The following is a 12,636-nucleotide window of genomic DNA, read 5'->3' as shown; positions in this document are numbered from 1 at the left end:
TGAATAATTAATGAATTTTAGGAAGGTTGCTGGATAGGTTAATTTGCTATAAATACTGATTTAAAAATGATTGTAGTACTTGTCTAGAAAACACAATGAAAAATGAGATGTGATTCATAAATCTAATAAAATTGAAAGGTATTCAGGAACTAACAAAGAACACAAAACTTTTTTGAGAAAAATTTGAAACCAAATAAAGGATGCAGAAATAAATCTGAATAAATACATTTTCAGTGTCTCTGGATGGATGTTAATATTTATAAAAATGTCAGCTCTTCTCAAGTTCATCTATATATTCAAGGAAAATCTCAATCAAATTCCTGGTTGAGTTTACTATAAAGTTTATGTGAAAGAATAAAGGTGGCTAAGTCAGTCTTTCGGAAAAAGAGAAAAGAGAAGGTTCTTGCCCTACCATTAAGGCATACTACAAAGCCACAGTAATTTTTAAAAGGCGATGTTGGGATAAGAAAAAGAAAATGGACCACTGAAATAGAATAAACAATTAAGTGAATTTATATATGATAGAGATGACACTACAGTAGCTGATCTTGGGAAAACTGACTTCCCATATAAAGAAAAAGTGCTACCTATCCAATACCATATGCAAATGTGAACTCCAGATGGATTAAACACTTGAATGTGCATTAAAAATTAATAGAAAATAATGTAGAGAATATCTTCTCATATGAGGGTTGAAAGGGCTCTGGCACATTCACAAGCATATATCATTAAGCAAAACTAAGGATTTTCATTCAATGAAAGATACCATGGACAAGGTTAGAAGTGACAAATATGAAGAAATTACTTGACGATGCCTGATATTGACAAGAGACTAAAACCTAAAACATAAAGAATAGGGACGACTTGAAGGGAGATCTGCTACTGATATGATCCAAAAATAAGAGAGCTGGAGGCCAGGGAGACCACTGTCTTTTTAGTTCTGCCTGCTTTCCCATAGGGAAGCACATAATCTTTAGATTTAAAAAAATCCAAGGCCCAGTACAAGCCACATGGGGGCACTTATCCCTCATTGAAAGTGAAGCCCCATCATGTCAGAAGAAGTCTCGGGTGCACAGTGGAGACACAGTTTCACTTCACCAGGGAGTTTCTGTCTCCACAATTAATTGGCTGCACCTGGACTAATTTCCTCTTGTGTAATTTGTCTCCTTTAAAATCCCACAATGCATTAAATACAGCAGCAAATAGTGAAGTTGAAGGGATAAAAAAAAGTCATCCCACTTTTAAAGTCATCTGTAAAATAATGGTAAATGGTACAATACTGGCATAATGCTTTATCTGTTTTTTCAAATTCCGCAGAAATGCTTTGTGTTTATACTTCAAAAATATTTCAAATCTCATCTCTTAAAAGTCTTCCTAAAGCCTAAAATGTTGTGTTTTTAGAAAGATTCAATTTCTTTCTTTCTAAAGATATGTTTTTGTTTTGGATTTTACTATTGAAAATGATTTCAAAATCAAAGCCACTTACAAAGATATGGAATAAAAAACATAATAAAATATTTTTAGTATGGCTGCAATAAGAAGATCAGTTAAAGAACATAATGGCTCTATAGGATAGATCTTTTATAGAGATTTAAAAATACTAAAATCTATTTTATTTATTATGAGTAGAGCTAGTTAGGGTAGGTACATTATCTTGAATCAGAAAAAGACAAATCTTTTAAGTGAAAGTTTCAAGGGAAGAGTTAGATTTTGAAAAATGGGTAGATTTTTGTTGGAGCGAAGGTCAGGTAAGGCAGAGGGGACAATTTGAACAGAAGATCAGGAATTAAAAAGAGAAGACATTTCTGGGAAATGGTGAGCAGTCTCATTTGTAAGGTTGTAAGATCATTTATGACAAGAAACACCAATAAAATACATACTAAGTGCTTGGTGCTGTTCTTAAAGGCTTAATGTACTAATGTATACTTAATCATTATGCAACCCTAAGAGGAAACTTTTCAGGTGAAGAAACTGAGGCATAGAGAGATGAGGTCTGAGGTTGCACAAGTCATAGGTGGCAAGCCCAGGATATTGAACCCTGGTGTCTAGGTCCTGATAATAACAGGGAATGTAGTCTGGGTGTCAATCATGGAGTTTCATCTCAACTGAAAGGCAACTGAGAAAGACTGAAGATTAGATTCTGGAAAGGGAGCATAGCATGACTTATGAATGATAACTTTAAGGAAAAATATTTTGTAGGATAGATAAGGATAGAAAATAAATGAAGTGAAAGGACCAATTCTGATTCTCTGTATCTAATATCTATATTTATGACAGAGGTGATAGGGAGTACATTGAAGAGGTGAGAAGCTAGGAGGAGAAATTAGAGATGCATCTGGGAAATCTAGCCCGAGTGGCTTGACAATGGTTTGATAGTGACCTTACAGGAAATAAAGAGATCATGAGGAAGATGTGGTTTGGAAGGAGGGACAGATAAAACTGGTGGGAAGTCAAGGTGGAGATATCTAGCAGATTTCCAGAATACAAGTTTATTTTTATTAGAGAACAAGGATGAAGCTGGAGGTCAAACTTAAGAGTCACCCAATTAAGGAACAGTGGAGCTCACCCATATATTCTGGTGTGTTCCCAGAGGATCAAGTAGAGGGGAAAGAACTGAGGATTGAACTATAGTAAAAAAATGCCCACATGTTTTTTTTTTTCAATGGTTTTCAACCTTTCTTCCATCTCCAAAACCTAAGACATATAACCATACTCATGAGACTAACAGAGCCTTTAACTGATTATAACATGACTTGTTTGGGTTTTAGAATAAGGTAGCATAACCAGAGCTATTGTGAAGGCCACCGTCAGATGTTGATAATGAAGTCCTCTTGTTTCTATATAAGGTGTGGATTCAATGATGGGTCCACTTCTTACAGCTATGGGTCTTTATCAACAAGTTTTTATTTCATATCTTCTGGCTTTCCTGTCCCTGAGAAAATGCTGCTGGTATTGGCTCCACCACTTCTAAAATAGACCTTGTCTCTTTTTCCCCAGTAAAAATGACATTTTATTCTGGCTTGCCAGTGGTCTCAAAAGAAAATATCTTGCTCCATGTATTTGTCACTCCAGTGAATTCCACAGATGCACCATTTTCAAATTCAGTAAGTCACTTACATTTTTTAGAAGCTCAAGAAGGCATGAAATTTATATGTAAAAGAAATTATAACACATATTTTGTAAGTGAACTCTGAATCTTACATGTCATTGTGTGTCATTCATTTGTTCTGTGTGTTTGCTGTCACCTACTTACATAACAGTGTGGCTCAGAGAGCCAGGACAGAGCGTGAACATGGCTGGCAGCACTCCTGTTCTCAGGGTGCTTGGACTTACAAATGAGAACACCGAGTTTTTTGTATTTTCCTAAAAAGAAAAGAACTATTGAAGAGGAAATTTTAAAACTGAGAAAATTTAAATTTCTTAATTACCTTAAAAGGTAAAAACCAGGTCAATAAGGTTAACTGGTCATTCCAAAAGGGGAAAAAAATGTCTGGGAGAACCATCTGTGGGACTCAGACTGAGTCAGACTATGCCAGTGACTGTACTGAAACATTATACAATCTGAAAATGTGCCTTAATAGAATTAGCTGATGAGAAAGAGGCATGAGAAATTTTGCTTCCGTCAGGTGTCTATTGTGTGGTGGTGTTTCACAGCAGAGGAATCTGTCTTACCTGGGAATGATATCCATCTGTTCAGCTCTGTTTAATCTTGATGACTGACTTTAAAAAAAGATCTGTTCCAAAAATGGCAATTTGTCCTTAGTCTGTAATTTTAGGTTTGCGATCTCTTGTATTACATTTTAATTCTCTAGCTGTCCTTGCTTTTGATTAAATATCTAGATATTTTTTATTGTTTTGGAGACACTAGTCTGTTTCTACATCTCTAATCCTGTATCACTGACAAATTCTATAATTTATGCCTATTAAAAAAAAAACCTCCAGGTAAAAATTGTTTAATTTTAAGCTATTTTCTCTGAAGAAATGTAAGCCCCATTCACAGTGCTAATGTAATTGTATGTATTTAAATTATTTTCTGGAACAGATTTAAAATAATTAGGACAAAACCAGCCATTCTAAGGTGTAATGTGATCCGTTATCACAACAGCATGCAGCTGTTCTCAGAAAGGTGCAAGGAAAAATATCTTCTTTCAACTCACTGCCACATAGAGTAATATTTGGTGGGTACCCAGAGAGACAGGAGAGATTCGTGAGTCCACAGCTGCTAATAACTTGCTTTAGGATTAGGGAAAAATCATTTTACTTCCCACTGTCTGTGCCTTCACAGCTGGCGTATAAAGGGTAATTAGGCTATTGTTTAGATAAGGTAGGAAAATTTTTGCTCTGCTGGTTTTACTTTAATAATCCAAACATAAAACATGATATTGGCTCAAATCATCTGAATCAATAATCAAATTATGATATTGGCTCAAATGGTCCTTCAAACTTTTATTTTATGTGCATATTGGAAACTAAATTGAAGCTGACAAAGTGCCTGTGGAAGAAAAAGTGAAGATACAGTAATTGGCTGTGAGCCCTGGCCGGTGTGGCTCAGTAATTTGGAGTGTCATCCTGTCAACCGGAAGGTTGAGGGTTCAATTCTGGTCAGGGCACATACCTAGGTTGCGGGTCTGGTCCCCCGTCTGGGTAAGTATGAGAGGCAATCAATTCATGTTTCTCTCTCACATGGATGTTTCTCTCCCTCTCCCTCCCTTCCACTTTCTCTAAAATCAATAAGAATGCCTTCAGGTGAGGATAAAAAAAAGATAACTGGCTGTGAGAGGGTCAGTATCAGTAATACAAACTTCTCAGAGAAACCACAAAGAGAAGGCGGAGTCATCTTGACCCTATAATTTTAGTTATAATATAGATTTAATTAGGTTTATATTTTAATTGTGTATCCATAACATGTTGAATATCATTAGAAAGTCTTAATAGAGTTCACAAGGTGATGAAATGAGTTACAAACATATAAGGTCCATTATCAAAATACATGAAATATAAAGGCATCTTTTCTCTAACGTAGGTATCAATTCATTCGAGTCAGGTGCTTTTGAACACAGGTGGAAAATGGGACACATTCAAATATGCAATACATAATTAAAGGAACATTTTCCAAGGGAAAATTAATTAAGATGGGTAAACATATGGTTATCTCCTAACTAAAAAGTGAAATTACCCTTGACACATTATGTAGACTCTAAGAGAGTAAGAATTCCAGTTTATTACATATGTGAGTTGAAGTGGTGCAGTGATCAATGTGTTTGGTATGTAGCCATACTAAGTAATTCAATGAATGAAAGAGTATAAGGAAATATTCTCTTAAAGAATGGTGACTCAGAGGTGAAACACTAAACAAGAGTATTTCCTTACCAATAGTTCTGGGGACTATCATTTACTCATCTGAATATAATAGAATGGAAAAGACAATGACTAAAAGATAAGAGGTCTGAAGTGAAGTACGCATTTATCGAGGACTTTCTTACTTATCAAAATGGTTTTGATTTAGATAGAAACTCAGTGCTGTGCATTGACTCTAGATAAAAAAATGCCTCTAAAATCTTAACTTTTTATCTCCTGCTCTAGTAGGGTACAGAATAGATATTTATTTTCTGTGGTATTGTTCTAATCATACTAGTGCTATCTGTTAGTCTCCAAACGATTACCTTAGATTTCCTATATGGGCATCCAACTTTTTCATATTTAGCTTTGGAAACAATTAAGTCTTTTATGTGGGTGTTTGATCTTACTGAATTGTACTGTTCTGAATCTCAGGATTACTTTTTAAAAATGTTTCTACTGATCTAAAAAAAATCTATTTTACCTGTGGAAAGAAATGCTGAAATGTACTGGACTTTGAATAATTTAAAGTATCTTTTTAGAAAAAAAAGTAAATATTTTATATATTTTATGGTAAATAAAACATGTATTTTGAAAAACAACATAAATACTTGATAGGTTCCTGGGCCTCTGTTACTTTGGAATACCTTTTCACAAGTTATACATTTAGATCCACAGTATATTTCATGTGTTTGCTTCTAATGAATATTCAACCCAGAGCAGTTTGTATGTAGTTTCTGTATTTTACTAGCTATTCTAGTTTAGTAGACTTTTCTTTCCAAAAAACTCTTGATATCCACCCCATGTACAGTTTCTTCTTGGAAAAATGAACAGGTAAACAGACATGCTATTGATTTGGAGATTGGGTTGGTGAAATGGCTCATGGGAACTAAGTGTGCATAACAAATAGCAGACCTTAAGCAGGTGATGGTTATTGAATTAGAGAACCTGTCAAAGGCAGCTGTTTCTTAATGTGTAAAAATGAGGAGTTATTCTAAATGCACTAGAAATTTCTTCCCATTTTCAGAATGATTAGCTCAGGTTGGAGCACCTGCAACGTGTATATCAATGTTCAGAAATAGAAGGGGTCAAAGTCAGTGTATATCAATGTTCAGAAATGGAAAGGGTCAAAGTCACTTGTTCAATGTTTAATGTTTATTTTTTGTACTTATTAAAAATTAAACTGTTATAGATTGGAGTATGAACCTAAGCACCTTCATATTTCATAACTTTTTCTTGAAGATGATTTAGTGGTATAGCAGTTTCAACTTGACAGGATATAGGTTCAAGCTGTTCAATTCCTATTTACTATAGGTATGAATGATTTACATGCACATGCATACACACATGGGCTCCCCAACATAGATGAGTGGGGTTTGCACTAGAAGGTCTCTAGCTTTTATATGATGGTCCAGATGAGTGATTTCTGTCCGCTAGCAAAGAGGAAGGGAGCACCTTTGATTAGTATTTATTGGAAACATATTATATGATGAGTTTTTCTGCAATGACTCTGTGAGATAGATATTTTTATGCAATTAATTAATGAGAATAGTTAAAACTTGTACCTACTATTTAATTAAAAATGACAAAGAAATATACAGTGGAATGTCAGCCTCAATCCAAAAAGTCATTTGACTTCATGTTCACAAGTGCATAATATATTCCCTTCCTAGTAGTGTAGGAGAAGAATTCTAGAGAAAAGCCAAGAAGAAAATTATCTAAGGTTTATGCCTGATTCATATGTGTGTGTGTGTGTGTGTGTGTGTGTGTGATTTTTTTGTTGTTGTTCCACTTCTTGATGTGTTCATTGGTTGATTCTTGTATATGCCCTGACAGGGGATTGAACCTGCAACCTTGGAGGTATCAGGATGATGTTTAACCAACTGAGTCACCTGGCCAGGGCCCAAAATATTTCTAAATATTTTTATTCAATTTTGAATTGTAAGATCATGTTCAAGAGACATGTCTGGGAGAAAGATACCTTAAAAGATTCTGAATTGCCAGTGGCAACAAAAATTGAATCCTTCTGTCAATAAAGGTAGAAACTTTAGACTAACTCCAAAATCTACATGTATTTAGAGATTAAATTTGTCATATAAATGAGTAGTGAGAAATATCATTCAGTTTAATTGTTATTAATTGCAAAATCAGGTTTATTTTCTAATTTTCTCTTCTCCAGTTTTAGAGATAGCTATAAGTTCAATCCTAATTTTCAGTGCTAAAAATAAAAATAGAACAATTGATAACTTGCATTATACTGGTTCTTAAACTGTGGATGAAAGTATTGAGTATTTTTACATGGTTCCATTTGAGTTTAAAGTTTTTAAACATATTTTTAGCCTATTGAATAGTCAAATGGCATGTCAAGAACCTGCTCAGGACCATGGATACACTTACTCAACAGATATTTATTGAGAGCTTGTCTCATTCCTGATAGAAGAAAATTGTTTTTATTAAATGATTAATTATGTATGAGGTTTCCTTTTCATTTAAGATGCCTATTTATTTTTTTCATTATTTATTTAGGAGCTGTTGTTAAGTCCTCTTTTACTAAAGATTTTTGCAAATCTAAGAAATATTGCTAAATTTTCTTAAATTCTTCTTTGCTAGGATGATCATGGCTTTCCTGCAAAGATCAAGTAATATGATAAATAAAATTAGATTTTTTCTCATGTTGAACCATCTTTGCAGCATGAGAATAAATGCTATTTGTCTTTTAAAAAATACTTTTTTATTTTCTAAAAACCTAATTTTTAGAGCAGTTTTAGGTTCACAGCAATATTGAGCAGAACATACAGGAATTTCCTATATACCTCTGCCACCAAAACATACATAGTTTCCCTCATTATCAACATCCCATACCAAGTATGACATTTGCTACTGATAAACGTGCACTTATACATCAAAATCATTTCGTGTCCATAGTTTGCACTAGGGTTCCCTTAGTGTTCTATATCCCGTAGATTTGGATAAAAGTATGATGACATGTGTTTATCATTGTGGTATCATACAGAGTATTTTCACTGCTCTAAAGATAACTTTGTATCTGTCTATTCATTCCCCACTCTCAAGGCCTGGAAACCACTGATATCTCCATAGTTTTGCATTTTCCAGAATGTCACATAGTTGGAATCATATAGTGCTAATGGCTCTTTTAATGTAGTTTTTGAGATTGGTGGTATGTAGCCTTGTTCATTCATTTTAATTGCTGAATGAGTGATAAAATATCATTCTAATGGAGAGAATTTAGGTAGTTTTCTGCTTTCTTTGTATAAAATTCTAGGTTGGAAATACTGTTGCCTTTAAATTTTGAAGCTGTTGTTCCATCGTCTTCTAGATTCCATTGCTGTTATGGAGAATGTAGTGAGAGACACATATACAAGGAGGGGCCCCCTAAAAATGAAATTATCTTCTGGAGGGTGGGCCCCTTGTAATACAGGCTTCCCCTGCTAGGTGAGTGTTCTAGGAACCCATCTGTATCGGTGTACCAGCTGCCATTGTGAGAGGCTGCATTCGACTTCAGTGAATTGTTTTTGGAGACTCTTTCAGCACATTTGCCCATTTCATGATGGATGATTTATAAGCACACCTGCCCACACACACCTTGCTGAGTGTTCAGCACTGTTGAACCAAAAACAGCATGACCCCCATGTCCCACCCTCCCTATTCATCTGATCTTACCCTGGGCAACTTTCTTTTGTTTCCCCAGATGAAAACAGTACTCAGAAAGAAACATTTTGCTGATGTGGAAGAGATGAAACAAAAAATGGCAGAAGCACTAAAAGGCATCAAAATTGCTGAGTTCAAAAACTGTTTTGAGCAGTGGAAAAAAACGTTTTGATAGGTGTACTGCATCAGATGAAGAGTACTTTGAAGGTGACTAAAGTTTAAACGTATAAAAAAATTATAATTTTTAACAAATAAATTCTGGGGTTTTGGGTCCTCCCTCATAATATTTATCATGTGTCTAGTACTGTCTTAATCTTTTTATATAAAATAGCTCATTTAATATTTATAAAGGCATTATGAAGGCAGATACTGTTATTGAAATTGGGGCACAGAATGGCTAAATATCTTACCAAAAATTCTATAGCAGGTAAATGGGAAGGCCTGCATATGAGTGCAGATAGTCTACCCTGTAAGTTCCGTCTCAACCATTAGATTATACCTCCTCTAATGACAATTTAATTACTGATACTTTGCACATGACCTGTTTTTTAATCTGGTTTCCATTGATGAGATTCCCATATAATTGCAGGTGTAAGCTTCAGTTGCCATGTCTATCCCTGCTTTCTTCCTGGGGCTTCTTTGATCTCATGGTGTGATGGTCTTATTCCTGAAAAAACCCATCCTGGTCCTCACTCATGTGCAACCTGAAAATGTAAGAGAGTTTGCAGCTAAGGAGATAACTAACAGCCCTTGACAGAGAGGGACACAAAATGATGGATAAATGTTCCTGCCTGGCCTTCACATGAACAATTCTGAGATGCATTACATATGGTTCCTTAGGGACTGATGAGTGGGACAGAGCTCCAGCTTCCCATAGAAGGGACCAAGCAAATCCTGATTTCTCTTTCCACATTCCTCAGTACTGCTTATGGGGAATTTATCTTAAGTAAGCTTTCTATTTGCAAGATTTTGCCTCAAGTTTTGGTTGGGCATGAGTAAGTGGTGGGCAGGTCAAGAGTTGGTATCCAAAGTGGCCCTAGAAAGCAGAGCCTCAGGATAGGGTTCTGAAACTGAATCACTTACCACTCAGACAGCAGCAAGGACCCCATTGCTGGTGGTGGTGGAGTGGTGAGAATCCCTGACATCACAATTTCCGAGCTCACACTGCAGTAAATTGGGGTGAAGTGCAGGTGAAGATGAAGTGTTCAGTTAAGAGGTAGATAAGACCTTTGAATAGTATGGGGCAATAGTAAGGAAAAGATCGCAGATTTGCTTGTTTTAGTTAATGCTTTATAAGCTTTAAATTTAGAAAATTGCCAGACTTAGTTCAGTTAACTATCGCCTCAAAGCAGGCTTTGAAAGCTAGAGAACCTCCATAGTAGCATTTAAGGAAGACATCATCACTTGTGGGTGTGGACCATTTTTGGCCCAGGGTTGAATTTTATGGGTGGCAGAGCTACAAAGAAGATGGAATCTACAGCCTCAATAGGTCACCTATGGGAATGCCAAGGTTGTGATAGAAAAGGAGAACTTTGAGACCTGTCATAGATAAGCCTGAGAATCTTGAACCCCCAGGTTCCTAAAGCTCTCTGGGCTGGCAGAAGCAGCCTCTGACCCCCTTGATAAGAAAGAGCATCTTTAACTTGCTTAGATACAACCAAAAACCTCAAAGGAGGCAGATGCCTCTTATTGAGAGTTTCCTTTAAGATCTACCCTCATCTGCCTCACTGCTTCCAGACCTGTGGTCCAGGTCACGGCATGGCTTAAGCAAGAAAATACAGTCAGTACTGCAGAGGAATGCCCTGGCTGGTTTGGCTCAGTGGATTGAGCGTCGGCCTGCGAGCTAAGTGTCGCTGGTTCGATCTTCCAGTCAGAGCATATCAGAGAAGGAAAACTCTGATTCCAAAAAACCTCCGCTGCCTTGCGGCATACCTCTTCAGGGGGAAGGCTAAGGGAGTAAACCCCGACAGAAAATCCGGAGCCGGAGTCCCTAAGGCGGTTTGACGTTGTAGTCAACACCGGCAACTCCTGCGGCGCACCTGAAGCCAAGCTGTATTGACTCCGTCTTTCCCTTGGATCCCTCAGCTGCGAAGAGAGGGGGGGTCTGCTGCATGGGCAACAGCAGACCCTCCATATCACCCTGCCCAGGCTCTGTAGCTTCAGCTTCACTGGAGAGGACACTCCAGTGTCATCGCAAGATGTCGATTCAACATGGGAGGAGACAGATACCGTGTCACTCCCGAGTCGGACTGCACAGCCATTCTCGGCGGTGCAGATAGACTCTTAAGAAGCTACACCATCGTCTCTCGAGATGGACGGCTGCCGACGACTGCAGAGGAAAGCATAGATATCAAACAAATGGTACAATAGTACCTATTGGCAGAAACCAAGAAACACATCTGGTGGTGGACTATGATGGTGCCGGAGCAGACAAGGCACAATATGCAATTGGAGAGGGAAATTTTTATTCAGAAGGGAGCACTGCTCTGTGAGCTGATGTCTGATGTAGGGTCATGGTACCACTGTAAGACACTTGCCACTCATTTGTGTGCAACCTAAAAATGTACTGATGCAGAAATATCAGGCTTCCCTCAGGCAGACAATATGGAGGCATATTCTGTGAGGTGCATCAGAGAGTCCTTGGCATGAGGAAGCCAAATATCTACAGGTGTGTCTAGTTTAATGATGTACTTGTGCACTGGCTTTCTCTCTTCTGCTTTGCTTTATTCAGTTCATAACTCCTGTACCCCCAGATTTATTTTCAAACAAACTACCTGCACAAAAGCCTCTGTCTCTGTTTTGCTTTTAGAGATTAAGCGAGAGTATCTGGGCTAAGATAGCCTGTTACTTGAGTAAGAGGTGCTTGAATTGATCTCTCAGTTTTTTTACCTTTGTAATGTCATTGTTTGGTATATTTTATAGTTTTGGGTTTCCTCTGCTATATTTTCCCAGTATCTTAGAAGGATCTTTAATTCATTGATTTTCAGTTTTTTATTTTTAATATCTACATTTAAGGCTAAAATTTTTCCTGCTTTCATTATAGCCCACAATTTGAAATATTGTCTTTTCATTATTGGGAAAGGGAGAGAGGGAGAGAGACACCCATTTGTTGTTTCACTTATTTGCTCATTCATTTGTTCATTCATTGTATGTGCCCTGACCAAGTATCGAACCCACAACGTTGGTGTATTGGGCTGATGCTCTAACCAACTGAACTATCTGACCAGAGTTGGACAAAATGTTATCTAAATTTAATGAAGAGGACCTCTTTGAACTATCAGTTATTTAAAAGCATGTTTAAGTATAGGACTACAATAGTCCCTCGCTATATCGCGGTTCACTTACCGTGGCCTCACTGTATCATGGGATTTAAAAAAAATATTATATTTAATTATTTATTGCGGATTTTTTGCTATATCATGGGATTTTGTGGTACTGTATGCATATGTTGTTAAAGTTACGTAGATTTAAGAGTGTAGAATAAATGTAAGGATCCTACTTCTCAGGGGGGTCTAGAATGTAATACCCACAATAAGTGAGGGAATACTGTAATTGTATTAATATTTTTATTTGTTTCTAATTTTCCTGCTTTGTGATTAGAAAATACAATCTCAGGATTTCTTGGGGATT

This window comes from Furipterus horrens, unplaced genomic scaffold (genome assembly GCF_987537825.1).
Source record: "Furipterus horrens unplaced genomic scaffold, mFurHor1.1.pri manual_scaffold_2, whole genome shotgun sequence".
Lineage (NCBI taxonomy): Eukaryota > Metazoa > Chordata > Mammalia > Chiroptera > Furipteridae > Furipterus > Furipterus horrens.
Note: the sequence above shows the minus strand (reverse complement) of the source record.